The sequence below is a fragment of the Erpetoichthys calabaricus genome, chromosome 3 (genome assembly GCF_900747795.2).
Source record: "Erpetoichthys calabaricus chromosome 3, fErpCal1.3, whole genome shotgun sequence".
Taxonomy (NCBI): domain Eukaryota; kingdom Metazoa; phylum Chordata; class Cladistia; order Polypteriformes; family Polypteridae; genus Erpetoichthys; species Erpetoichthys calabaricus.
In genome coordinates, this window is record NC_041396.2 from 180834785 (window position 1) to 180848166 (window position 13382).

Here is a 13382-nt window from a genome sequence, read left to right on the forward strand (position 1 = left end):
TTGATTTTGCTGGTGAATATATAACATTAAACAAGCGTCGGAGATTGGAAGATAGGTGTTGGCCTTTAATAAATACAGTCTGATCCTGTGATATTACCGAGAGCAGCACTTTCTCCATCCTTCTAGCTAGAATTTTTGAGAGTATCTTAACATTATTATTCAGGAGTGAAATTGGTCTGTATGATGCACATTGTAACAAGTCCTTATTTTGTTTAGGAAAGACGGTGATTAATGCTTGACGAAATGTTTGAGGTAGTATTTGGTTGTCTCTAGCTTCTGTAAATGTTGCCAATAGGAGGGGAGCTAGCTAAGTGGAGAATTTCTTATAAAATTCTACGGGGTAACCATCAGGGCCTGCTGATTTCCCGCTTTGAAGTGACTTTATAGCATCTAGTAATTCTGTTATCGTCAGAGGTTTATCCAGTTCCTCAGCACTTAAAGCATCTATTTGTGGTGTCTGTAATGTATCCAGAAATGCATTATTAGATTGTGTGTTGTCTTCTTTGAACTCAGTAGAATATAAGGATTTATAATAATCTCTAAATGCGTGCATTATATTTTTATGGTCAATGATTTCTTCTCCATTCGTGTTGGTGATTACTGGTATTGCATTGCGAACTTCTTATTTGTGAATTTGTTGAGCTAAAAGCTTATTAGCTTTTTCTCCGTGTTCATAGTAATGATGTCTTGACTTATAAATAAGTTGTTCAGTTTCTTGTTCAAACTTTCAGTTTGGCGGGATACAAGAGGCTGTATTTGATATCAGCTTTCTGTAGCAACCTTTTAATGTTAAAGCAGGCTGCACGTTTTGCAGCTGTTAATGGTGAGAAGTCGGGGAAAATACGAATAAGATTATTTTCATATATAATCTCTTGCTTGTGTCTGAGAAGTGCCATCACATCAAGCTTACATCGTAATCACTCGAAGCGGACAATAAAAGACCTAAGTTTAAAGGTGCTTGATCTGTATATGTGATAAGCTGCTGCTATCTCAATGTCGAGTTTAAAATCATCTCCAATTATCTTAAAGAGTAATTCTACTGCAAATTTCACTGGGCTTGAGCTTTCTCGTTTCTCAGGTATACCCTCAATTCTTATATTATTTCTTCTGCACCCATCTTCCAGAGACGCAAGTCTGTCTCCGAGTTTTTTGCATTCAGAATTCGCAGTTGTAGCTTTTTCATCGGCGTTAGATTCCAATTGTTCCGCTGTTTCAACTCGAGCCGTGAATGCCTGCTTAACGTCATCCAGCTGATCTGTAATGTCATTAATCTGGTCGGCAAGTATTTTCAGTTTGGATCTATTTTCTTCGATGTGTTCCTCTAATTTCTCCAACATGCTTTTAAAGTTCACGTCAAAACGTTTAAATAGACGCGTTTCCCGGTCTTTGTTATCCTTCTTAAGCTCAATGTTAGACATCTTAAGCTCATTCTTGTTATCCTTTTTAAGCTCATTTATGGCCGTAGCCATGGCAGTGGCCAGTGTAGCGATCATCTCTTTCAGTTCGGACAGTTCGTTTCGGATTTCGTGCTCCGCGAGTGGAAATGCAGCTCCTGTTACAGCAGGTGCTGCGGGCTCGTGATGAGTAGATGAGAGCACATCCTGCAGTGCCTTTTCTAGTCTCGAATGATCCTCAGAAATCAGCAATCCATCGCGACCTGTATCACTTGCACCTTCGCTCCCGTTTTCACTCTCGACTGGAGATGATACAGTGGAGCGGGGTCCCAGGAAATCTGCGCATTCGTCTGCCTGTTCCAGGTCAGTCTCCGAGAGGCCATATCTTGCACTCGGGCCGGATGTCTGTCCAGACTTAGATGCAGCTTTAAGTTTCTTTTCCGGTTCTTTCTGACTTTTCTTCTTGTTACTCATGCTTGTATATTGTAGTGGAAGTTCCTTGGTCGGGTTAAATACAGGATACCTCTAAATAATATGAAATACGTTGGAAAATAAAGCCGCTGCTAGTGGAGCTCTGCTTCAGACGTCCATCTCCTATAACAGACGAGACCAAAATGTACAGGCTTTTAAATGTTTTAAGCGCCACATGAGATGCAGATCACACGGCACAGCAGTAGCAGCAATCCAGCAGCTGATCGAGCAAACAGGAGGTAAAAAAAAAATGTATTTATTTCCCATTGTATCACCTTTTAAGAGGGGTTTCAGAGGAGCGACCACATCTCCTTGGGGTGCGTTCAGCCCCCCTCTTCACAATGGCACGAAGCGCAGGCAGAGGGGGGTTGGCGAGCGAAGCGAGCAGGGGGCAAAGCCCCCTAGTGTAACATATTAGAATTTAGTGGCCTGTAGCAAACTCCAATAACCAAATATCTATCTTTCTTCCTTATTAGGCTTTACCCACAGTGATTTTGACATGTTTCCTTCTTCCACCTTTAAGAAGTGGGCCTGGATATTATTTTTTAACATTTTTCATATATAGCACCACACCCCCTTCCTTAAAAACTCCATACACATTGTTTAGTGAGTGTAGTAGTAAACCAAATAAAAATAAAGTTTAAAGACTTTTTTCAGATTGATTTTATTTCCAACTATTGTTATGCACAGTTATGATACTGTAGTATTTTAGAAAAAATATTTCCTAGGCAGTGTAAAGTACCAGAATATCATTTGTTTGTGATCTACAATCCTTCTGGAATCCATCTAGTCTTTCTAGACCTTTTTCTACAGTAGTAAGTCCACAGAGGCCCAAACAGAATTTACAACTCCAAATTTAACTTAAACATTATTTGCAAGAATTCCCTTTAAACAGCACCATCTGCTGTTTCTACTTCCTTAGCACATATATCATCACTGTGAGATGAATGCATCACACAGTACCTTACAGAACACTGAATACATATACAGCTGTAAAACTTAAGAGTAATTAAATAAAACAGTTATATCACTTTTGATCCATGTTTTTCTTTATAATAAGAAATACAAAATATTCAGAATATATTGTCTCCGGATATGTATATTAATTTATATTATAGTCAGGTTGTTTTTAGTATCACATACTAAACATTTCACAGAACAAAAAGATACAAATCAGCCAACTGAGCAATATTTTGCAAAAACACAAATTCTTAATCTCCCTAGTGCCATGTAAACTTGTAACAGGCAAGCAAATTTGTTTATATCGCTACAAACAAAGTACTGTACAATTTGGGCCCCAGAGGGCATTCATTCACCAGAATTCATGACATATATGTTTTTCAAGCTCTGTCAAAACACTGTACATTTCTTATTTGCAAATCATTTAACAGAATAAATTAATATATTGGTCAATGGTTTTGCTGGTTTTATGTGTATTACTATGACAAGTCATTAGAATAAATATTATGAAAAAAAACACACACAAACACAGGGTGGCATGGCAGTACATTGCTTAGCACTATACACTTACAGCTCCACAGTTCCAAGTTCAAATCCTGGCAAAGCATGGTCTGTTCAGAATTGACACATTATACCCTGTACACACTGACACGTACTGAGCATGGGATTGTATACACATTTGTCCTGTCATTGCTTTCTAATTTCTTAGATATTTCTGTGTATTATGGCCTTTTCTCATATCCTAAAACTATGCAGATAGGCTTATTGGTGACTCTAATCAACACAGTAAGAATACTCGTGTATGTCTGTGTGTGTGGTCTGCAATGAACAGGCACCATAGGATATGTTCTCACCTTGTAACAGTGAAAAGGATAGGTAGTGGCCCCCTAAATATGCACATCTAAAAATATACTGTATGTATATGGGTTATAGAATGTCTTACAAGTACTGTATAATCAAAAGATAAGAACATTAGAGCATATGTCTTGTTAATCTTCTCTTATCAAAGTTTGTCAAGATTTTTGCTTCAACTAACATGACATGGTAGTTTGGTAGTTAAGTGAAGCAGTGCTTCCTGTCATCAGTCCTAAATACACGTTTATTTAGATAGATAGATAGATAGATAGATAGATAGATAGATAGATAGATAGATAGATAGATAGATAGATAGATAGATAGATAGATAGATAGATAGATAGATAGATAGATAGATAGATAGATAGATAGATAGATAGATAGATAGATAGATAGATAGATAGATAGATAGATAGATAGATAGATAGATAGATAGATAGATAGATAGATAGATAGATAGATAGATAGATAGATAGATACTTTATTAATCCCAATGGGAAATTCAATTTAATTTAATTTATACTGGTGGCCTCAAGTACATGATACACAATTTAATCAAAAGAATTCTGCAGGATTAGCTTTGTCAGGGCCTGTGAGGTTTTTAAAGACTTGGAATAGGTCTTGACTTGGTCTTCTCTGCTGAAAAATAAAGAGGTTTAATTCCGTGAGCCTGTCAGACCTGGGCATGCCCTTCAGGTCTGGGGAGCACTATTCTTCTAGTGCTGCTTTTTCTGTTTTACACTATGATGACTAGAACGGCACACATACTCCAGATATGACATATCACTATTGCATTATTAAGTCTGATCATAAAGCTGTAAATCATACTGCAGTTACCTGAATTGTCATCTATAGGTGTGACACAGTTTATGGACACAATGCGGAACAATTACAGAATTTGCCAAGTTTAATGTTTGTAGAAGGCTGTAGAGTAAGGAGTGTCTCTTTTATTAAAACTTAACCTAGTTAAAGAAATAGGAGTCACTTGTTTGAACATTTAACAATCAGGTCAGATTTAGGTGATCTTTACCCAGTATATTTGACTAATTTTAACTAGAGTCAGCAAACAGGTTCAAGAGGCAGATTCACGGAGATCAAAAAATGTCAAGAAAAGACGAAAGGATTGCAAAGTCAGTTCAGGGCTGGATCTACAGGCAGAATGGTAATATACAAGTGCATAAAATGAGTTAGTCATTAACCTTGGCAGGATTACCGAATTGTATCTAACCAATGTATTTAATGATCCATAAAGACACAAAGAGTTCTAGTACTTCTTCTAACTGCATTTTACGTCACCTAACATCAATGTTAGGTATTCCAGAAGAATAACAAGGGAAAAATTGCGTCTTACTAATAATTATTCACCTCAAATTTTCTAAAGTACATCTAGATAATTCTCAAGAATTTTGGAAAAATTTAAAATTTGAACATTTTTGCATTACACTCTAATGTAAGAGCCATCAACCATGGTGGTGGTGCAGGGTGTATCAATTCAGGGATAATTGGCGCGCAGGGACTTGGACAATCTCTCATCAACAAAGGAACTATAATGTCTTTTCTATAACTGGGGATTCTTCAGGAGAATTTAAAGGCATTTCTTAAAGCATAGCTGGGTCACACAAGAAGACAATGATCTTTGAACACACAAAAAAGTCTACAACAGGACTGAATTTTTTTTTTTTAGAATGGCCTACAAATCTCACATCTAAACTCAACTGAAATATTGTGGCAAGACCTGAAGGAAGTGGTTAATGCTTGATATGAGGGCCATAATTTTTTCACAGTAGGATAATAATTAATAACTACAGGAAATATCTGGTCACTATTATTTCTGCTACAGGTTGGGTGAAAAGTTACTAATTCCAGAGTACATTTTCTTCTTCACATAAGACATTGGATACTGCATGTATTTAATTCACAAGTAAATGAAATATGTATTACTTTTGTGATCAAGTTTTTATTGAATCCATTAAAAATATTTTAAAAAATATGTCTTATTTGTTCACTCAGCATCCCTTTAATCTAAAATTAGCCCTTGAGTGAAGATCTGACAAGACTCACTGGGAAAACTTTACTAACACAGTTAACACCTCTTAAATCGTATCTAAGATTGGCAACATATGGTTGCCTGACCAACACTCTGTAATGTCTGCAGTAGTTACATATACTTACTGCTATAATAACATGTCTTACATACTTAAAGGTCTCTTGACTTTAAATTGAAGAACCAAACCCACAAAAGACAATCTACTACTGTTCTTCTGATAATGAAAGGGTTACACCATTTCTTTGAATTTTCTTTAGACAAAAAGAGAAACTAGTCTACTTGGCTATACCAGGCTTAAATGTACAGGCTCAGAGCTACTTTTTTGTGCTTTTTTATAAGAAAGAAAGAAAGAAAGAAAGAAAGAAAGAAAGAAAGAAAGAAAGAAAGAAAGAGCGAGCTTCTGGTATCCCTTTTTAATTACAGAATTTAAGCAATGTGTTCCTCTGAAAACTGTAACCTTACAGTGCATAAAACAAATAGTTTACATTATGTAAATTTATAGAAAGGTGAAGTATGATAGTGTAATGATTATTAATGCTATTTCATGTCTTCTGGAAAACTGAGTTACTGTTTACTTCCAGCCCAATCAGTGTCTTAGTGGGCTATTATTTTCATCATGTATTCTCCAAGTAAGATGGTTTCCTTCCGAATCACAATGATGAACATATAGCGTTAATTTGAATCTCAAAATTGGTCTGTTATGAATGAGGTTGTGTGTAATTGTGTGCCTTGCATCATATTAGCATCTCATCTACTGTTAGTTGACACCTTGGGCTATATGATTTTCAGATAAGCTTCATCATTTTTGCAAGCCTATAATGCAAAAATCACATTTAACAAATTAATGGACTGATGCTTTGAAAAGCTTATTCATGTTTAGACAAAACTGCCATAAGCATGTACAAACCTCACACAGAATACTCCGGAATTCAAACCTAGTTTCAAACCTGAGGAAGGAGTGTTATCCACAGTAAATATACATATTTATATGGCACATAAAAATAAAGAATACTATCAACATAATAATAAGAAATCTTATCTTATAAAAAATCCACAATTTAACCCTGTATCATGTACACAAATTATATACATGTATAAAATAATTTATAAATGATAATAATTTCAGAGAAATAGTGGCACAGTGAGTAGCACTGCCACCTCTAGATCTAACGACCTGTGTTCTAAAGAAATGAGTACATGTATCTTAAGTTAAATGTCCTTAAATATAACAATGCAAAGAAATGTTTTTTTATTAAATCAAATCATGTTTGAAGAAAATAAAAAAATATCAGAATGAAACTATATTAATATACGAACAGTACATTTTATAAATAATTTTAATACCAAAGAAATAAAGCACAGTTTTGGAAACAAAATAGGAAAACAGAAAATAAAAAATCCAGAATAAAAAATACATTTTTATTATTATGTCGAAATTTAGGAATGTGTTTGCTGGCAAAAACAGGAAGATACAGAAAAAAATGCAAGAAAAAAATGACTAAACAAAATGCAAGAAAATTCCCAGAAGAACTTATTGTGAACAAAACTAACGATTGCAGACACTTCACAAAAACATCCAAAGTTATTCTGCAAATCGATATAAAAAAATGAATCACGCAAAAAACAGCTGAAATGATTTTCATGAAATTCTGAATGTGTGTTTGCTATATGGAGTTTTGGGAAGTGGGGTAGTAATGGAGGAGGGCAACCTAAAACCGACAGACAGATAGATAGATAGATAGATAGATAGATAGATAGATAGATAGATAGATAGATAGATAGATAGATAGATAGATAGATAGATAGATAGATAGATAGATAGATAGATAGATAGATAGATAGATAGATAGATAGATAGATAGATAGATAGATAGATAGATAGATAGATACTTTATTAATCCCAATGGGAAATTCACATACTCCAGCAGCAGCATACTGATAAAAAGCAATATTAAATTAAACAGTGATAAAAATGCAGGTATAACAGACAGTAACTTTGTATAATGTTAAAGTTTACCCCCCCAGGTGGAATTGAAGAGTCACATACCAATATATGGACTACAGTTCTCATCAGGCAGTAACAGTGCACGGTGTCTGATGGAAGAAATGTGTTATTAGCAAGAACAAACTTTTTTACAGGCCAAAGCAGAATCTAATGTAACAAAGCAGGCACATCATGCTCTTTTTACCTGATCTGGATAACAATTTTCCTGTCTTGCTGGATTACAGATTTTGTCTAAGAGAATGTTTTGTCTCATTCTAAAAGAGAGTTTTTGCCTGTTTATTTTCATCCCGACTCTTTCTGGAGAAATTTTTAGGTCTTAAAGGGGTGCATGGTGTTGCCAAACTTTTAAGAAGAAGAATTGTTTCTTTCTTTGAGGCCCCCTCCAAACTTTTAAAACTCCAAAAAAAAGCCTTTTTAGTGAGCTTTGAGCTTGCAAAATCACATACAAAACACCATCCATCCATCCTCTTCCGCTTATCCAAGGTCGGGTCGCGGGGGCAGCAGCTTGAGCAGAGATACCCAGGCTTCCCTCTCCCTGGCCACTTCTTCTAGCTCTTCCGGGAGAATCCCGAGGCGTTCCCAGGCCAGCCGGGAGACATAGTCCCTCCAGCGTGTCCTGGGTCTTCCCCGGGACCTCCTCCCGGTTGGATGTGCCCGGAACACCTCACCAGGGAGGCATCCAGGAGGCATCCTGATCAGATACCCGAGCCACCTCATCTGACTCCTCTCGATGCGGAGGAGCAGCGGCTCTACTCTGAGCCCCTCCCGGATGACTGAACTTCTCACCCTATCTTTAAGGGAGAGCCCAGACACCCTGCGGAGGAAACTTATTTCAGCTGCTTGTATACAATATGAATACAAGCGGCATACAAAACATGTTTGTCACCAATTTTGCAAAACTGTTAGCTCACCACTACCTATTATTTTGTGCTGTTATATTATAAGTGGGTTTCCAAAATAGATGGATGGATATTATACATAACCAACAGAGCGAGATTCAGGCCACCAGACAATGATGGTGGCAGACTGCTCCTTGTTGATCAAATATGCAGATAAGAATTTTATTGTACTGTGACACAACTCTGAAATTAACTGAAGACACTATATTTTTTATCAAAGAAAAGTCTTACATTTTTTAAAATACCAGCATTGTATACCTGCATATCATTGATAAAGTATGACAGAGATATGCCACAATGGAACAGATTGAAATGTGATTTTTACCACATGCTGAGTCGCTGCTCAGAATATTGTGGAAAGAGAATGACTAAGGACAGTGTAAGCAACTTTTGCTGCTTCCTGAATATAGAAATTTATTCAAATCCATTTTATAATAATGCACTTATAATTTTAGTCTTTGACTCCAATTTGACTGCCCCTTGACTGTTGATGCCTTCCATACTTCAGTGAGTCAACACAAACATCCAGTCTATTAGTATGGAACTAGACATCTATTTGAGGAAGCACACTAAATCAGGAAATACAACAAAAGTATTATTTCTACTTATATAAGTTATTTCAAAAGATTTAAAAAAAAATCAGTAATTTTACACCAAGAAAACAATTGCCAAAATTGTTTCTTAACTATACTAATTTTTCATTTATTTTAAAGGTGTTTCACTTTACTTTCTACGTAAATATCCAAAAGTCAAACTTGCACACACCCACTACACCTTCAGAGGTAGTCATTCGCTTGATACAGATTATATGGTGCAAAATCCAAGACAGAAGAGTGAAAAGCTGTGGTGATGCCTTTCCTTGCTAGGATGGCATTGCAAGGCAAAATGGAGATAGAGATTACAATAAGTAGTAACATAGGGAAGAGCCATGACCGGTTAAGGAAAAAATGTCTGGAAAAATATATCTTCAATAATGTACAAGACCAAAACAATATCCAAAAAAACCGTCAGAAACACAAAGTAGGGGTAGGCTATAAAAACGGATAGATGCATCCAAAACACTGAATAAAAAAGAACTCAAGATCCAGGCAAAAAGTCAGAAACACAACTCAGTACTCTAAACAATGAAAAAAAGTGGCATTCACACAGTACTAATGCACTGAACTAAACCAGTGGTTCACTTTGTTCTACCCTGCCCTTCCTATCTCATGAACGCCACATGATTAGGCAGTTTTTAAGTAACAAAGTGAAATGGGAAAGGCAAAGGGCAAACTGGATGTGAAATGTGGGTCAGAAGTGAAGCCCAGACCCATATCTGTCACAAATTTCAAGTACATGTCCTATCTATTTCCTACTAAATAATAGTACCAATTATGTGTCTCCCTCATGCATACTCTCACATTTATTTGTTTTGAGCCAACCCAGACTAACCTAATATCAACATTGGATACTGGAGGAAAAATGAACCCTGGAAAAAATCCTACACAGATACAGGGAGAAAGTGTAAATTTCATACATAGACACTGTACCGCGGTATCTCCCCAATTACACAATATTATTATTTTAAATATGTATTAACTTTTGGGAAATTCATTTTTATTTTATTAATACTTAATAATATGCATCCTCTTCGTATATTGTTATCTGTAGTTAGTTTACGATTCTAACTTCAAATGCTTGTATTATTCTTGTTGATGAAAATTTCTGACTGTTTCTCCAACATGTCTTGTTTGGTAACTGCTGACAGAAAATGTATGATTCTCTTCTTCTTCAATATATTCATTTTCACTTCATGTTGGATGCAACACAGGTAAAGGGGAGCCAGAGCCTATCATGAATCATCACGGTCATGTCAGGAATCGAATCTGAGTCACTAGTCATGCTCTCACACTTACTCACCAAGTGAATTTACTGTTGTCAATCAGCCTAACATGCACATGCTTCACAATGTGGGGGAAAACCAAAGTACCTGGAGAAAGGACTCTAGAGTTGTGAGACATTATTGCTGATGATTGTACCATTATATTGCCCTCATTAACATGATTCATTAACTTTGCTTGATTTAATAGCTTCATTAATTATATGACTTATACATAAACAGAAAAATCTCCTGGAAATGCTTTATTATCTGTTCTGGCAGTTTGTGGATAAGAAAAACTATACATAAAATTATAGGGGATTATGGCTTCTGATATGTGGTAGTTTTACAATGGTGAAAATCTCCTCTTTGATAATAAATTTGATCTAAAAAATTAAAACAAATACAAAAAGAAAAACGCAAAGACAATATTTTATTGTAATTAAATACAGTATTTTTAAATGTCAAAAATAAACTTTGCATGCCAGTGGTGCAATTTCCAATATAGAAATGATCAGGTTTCCAAAATTGTAACATAATCGTATGATGATTTTGGAGAGCTCTGAAGACATACATTTTCGTGTAGAAAAAGGTAATCTCTCAGTAACTATTTATTCAAGAACATCATAGATTCCTAGGACTAAAACTAAAAGGGGATTAGGAAGCCCATTACAAGATGGAAAGGAGAGACAGATTATGGTTTATTCCACTGATCTTTTAACTAAACCATTGGTCACAAGTCACTAAATCCAAGAAAGAAAAAAAAATACTATTTGATGGACACATGCGCTGAGCAATGCATTTTACTAAATAAATCAATTAAAATCTCTTACATTACTCCTTCAGTGTAAGAATAGTTTAACTATTCATTTTTATTGATTTGAATTTACAAGAAGTGTTCATATTTGAACACAACTTAGCATTTTTTGTGAATTTAGGCATGGCACTGAAAGAAATAAATTACTGTTGCACAACAGTCTAATCTTTGCAGCACTAGTTTGTAACATGCGTTTATTTTACAATTATAGAACATTAAGTGCATACCATTTAAAACATTGCTAAATGAGACCATCAAATAAAACCTTCAGAATTGTCTCTGCCTTTAAGAGTAATTAATGAACTGTTAAACACAGGGCAGCTGTCTGAAAAAAGGTGTGTTTAGTAATATATTTTTATAATTGAATGACAGTAAAACTATTAATAAACTAGCAAAATACCTGCGCTTCGCAGCGGAGAAGTAGTGTGTTAAAGAGGTTATATAAACATATATATATACATATGCATATATACATATATATACATATCAACATATACATATATATACATATATACATATATATATATACATATACACATCCACATATATATGCATATATATATACACATATCAACATATATATACACATACATATACACACATACATATACACACACATACATATATACATATACACATACATACATACACAGGTTCCAGTTATGACCGTTACGCTTTGAATTTCGAAATGAAACCTGCCTAACTTTTGTAAGTAAGCTGTAAGGAATGAGCCTGCCAAATTTCAGCCTTCCACCTACACGGGAAGTTGGAGAATTAGTGATGAGTCAGTCAGTCAGTCAGTCAGTGAGGGGTTTGCCTTTTATTAGTATAGATATAAGCCAGTGAACTAAGTGGCCTTGGGACATGAACCTTGTGAAAGTATCATTATAATGTTAACTAGAACAATCCAGTGTTGATCAAATTGCATTTTGTATATAATTATTTTTAGAATTATGTATATACTCTGACATGTTTTAATTACATAATTTAAACTTTATTATAATATTTGTTTTTACTGGCTAGTGTATTTCCTGAAATCTATAATGTATTTTAGTGACCATCTCTTCTCTATACATATATAAAGTGTTACAATGTCTTGTGTCCACAAGAGAGTAGGAATGCCCAATGAATAAATGCAAGTGTCCAGTGTATCATAGTAAACCATGCATATGTCCGTGCGTCACACTGCCCAGCATCCACAGTCCACAATATTGTTGGAAAATCCAAGGAGGAAAGGCAACAAGATGCACAAAGAAAGAGGGATGTAAGGCATATCCACTAAAGAGAGGTTAGAAAATGCAAGACACATTTGAAACAGACAAACTTACCACTGTACAATTAGGCCTGTTTTAACAGGCATTTTGCTATTCCAGTTATTTATAATGTAATTGCGCATCTTTGACATTTATTTGTTAATATGAAAATAAAAGCTCTTACTGTTCACTTATATAATTTATATTCTCTTTGCCTTCTTTATATATTTTTGTTTTGCTTTTACATATTAAATCATATTGATTTGTTGGTAAAACTGGAATTAAAGTATAGACTGTAAAACAAAACAGCAAGGGCTAATGCCATGGTGTAACATACAAATAAAGGACACAACAAAATAGCTCTATTTTAATTCATACCATTTTGCTTTGTCTGTTTACTAAGCAATGTCATTTGGACATAAGGATAAATACAGCACAGTGGCGAAGAAACTTTACATTTTCCCAGCTGGAGTGGGTGTGTGTGTGGCTGTGCCTGCAATGAACTGGCACCTCATCCAGAGCTGTTGCCCACTTTGCTCTGTTTTCCTGAGACCCTATAATTGGATTAAGTGGGCTAGACAATGCAGTGATGGATGGTTAAAACAAAGATCCCATCCAACAACTGCTCAAAAAAGCAATAAAAAGAATGATGGCAGGTGAAACTCACTTTCATTGCTGTCTCACCATTTTTAAAGTTGCTGCCTTAAAAACAAACAATACACCATTTATGCATTATAATTTATTGTACATTTTCAAGTTACTAGGCTCACCAAGGGAAACAACATGTCATTTACAATGTATAGATATTATATAAATATAAAAT

General features: G+C 35.1%; 1 protein-coding gene across 1 annotated transcript in view; it reads right to left on the reverse strand.

Annotated features, from left to right (window-relative positions):
- Positions 1-13382, reverse strand: part of nt5dc1 (5'-nucleotidase domain containing 1) — a 369927-nt gene that overhangs the window by 300717 nt on the left and 55828 nt on the right. The gene's annotated exons all lie outside the window — the stretch shown is intronic.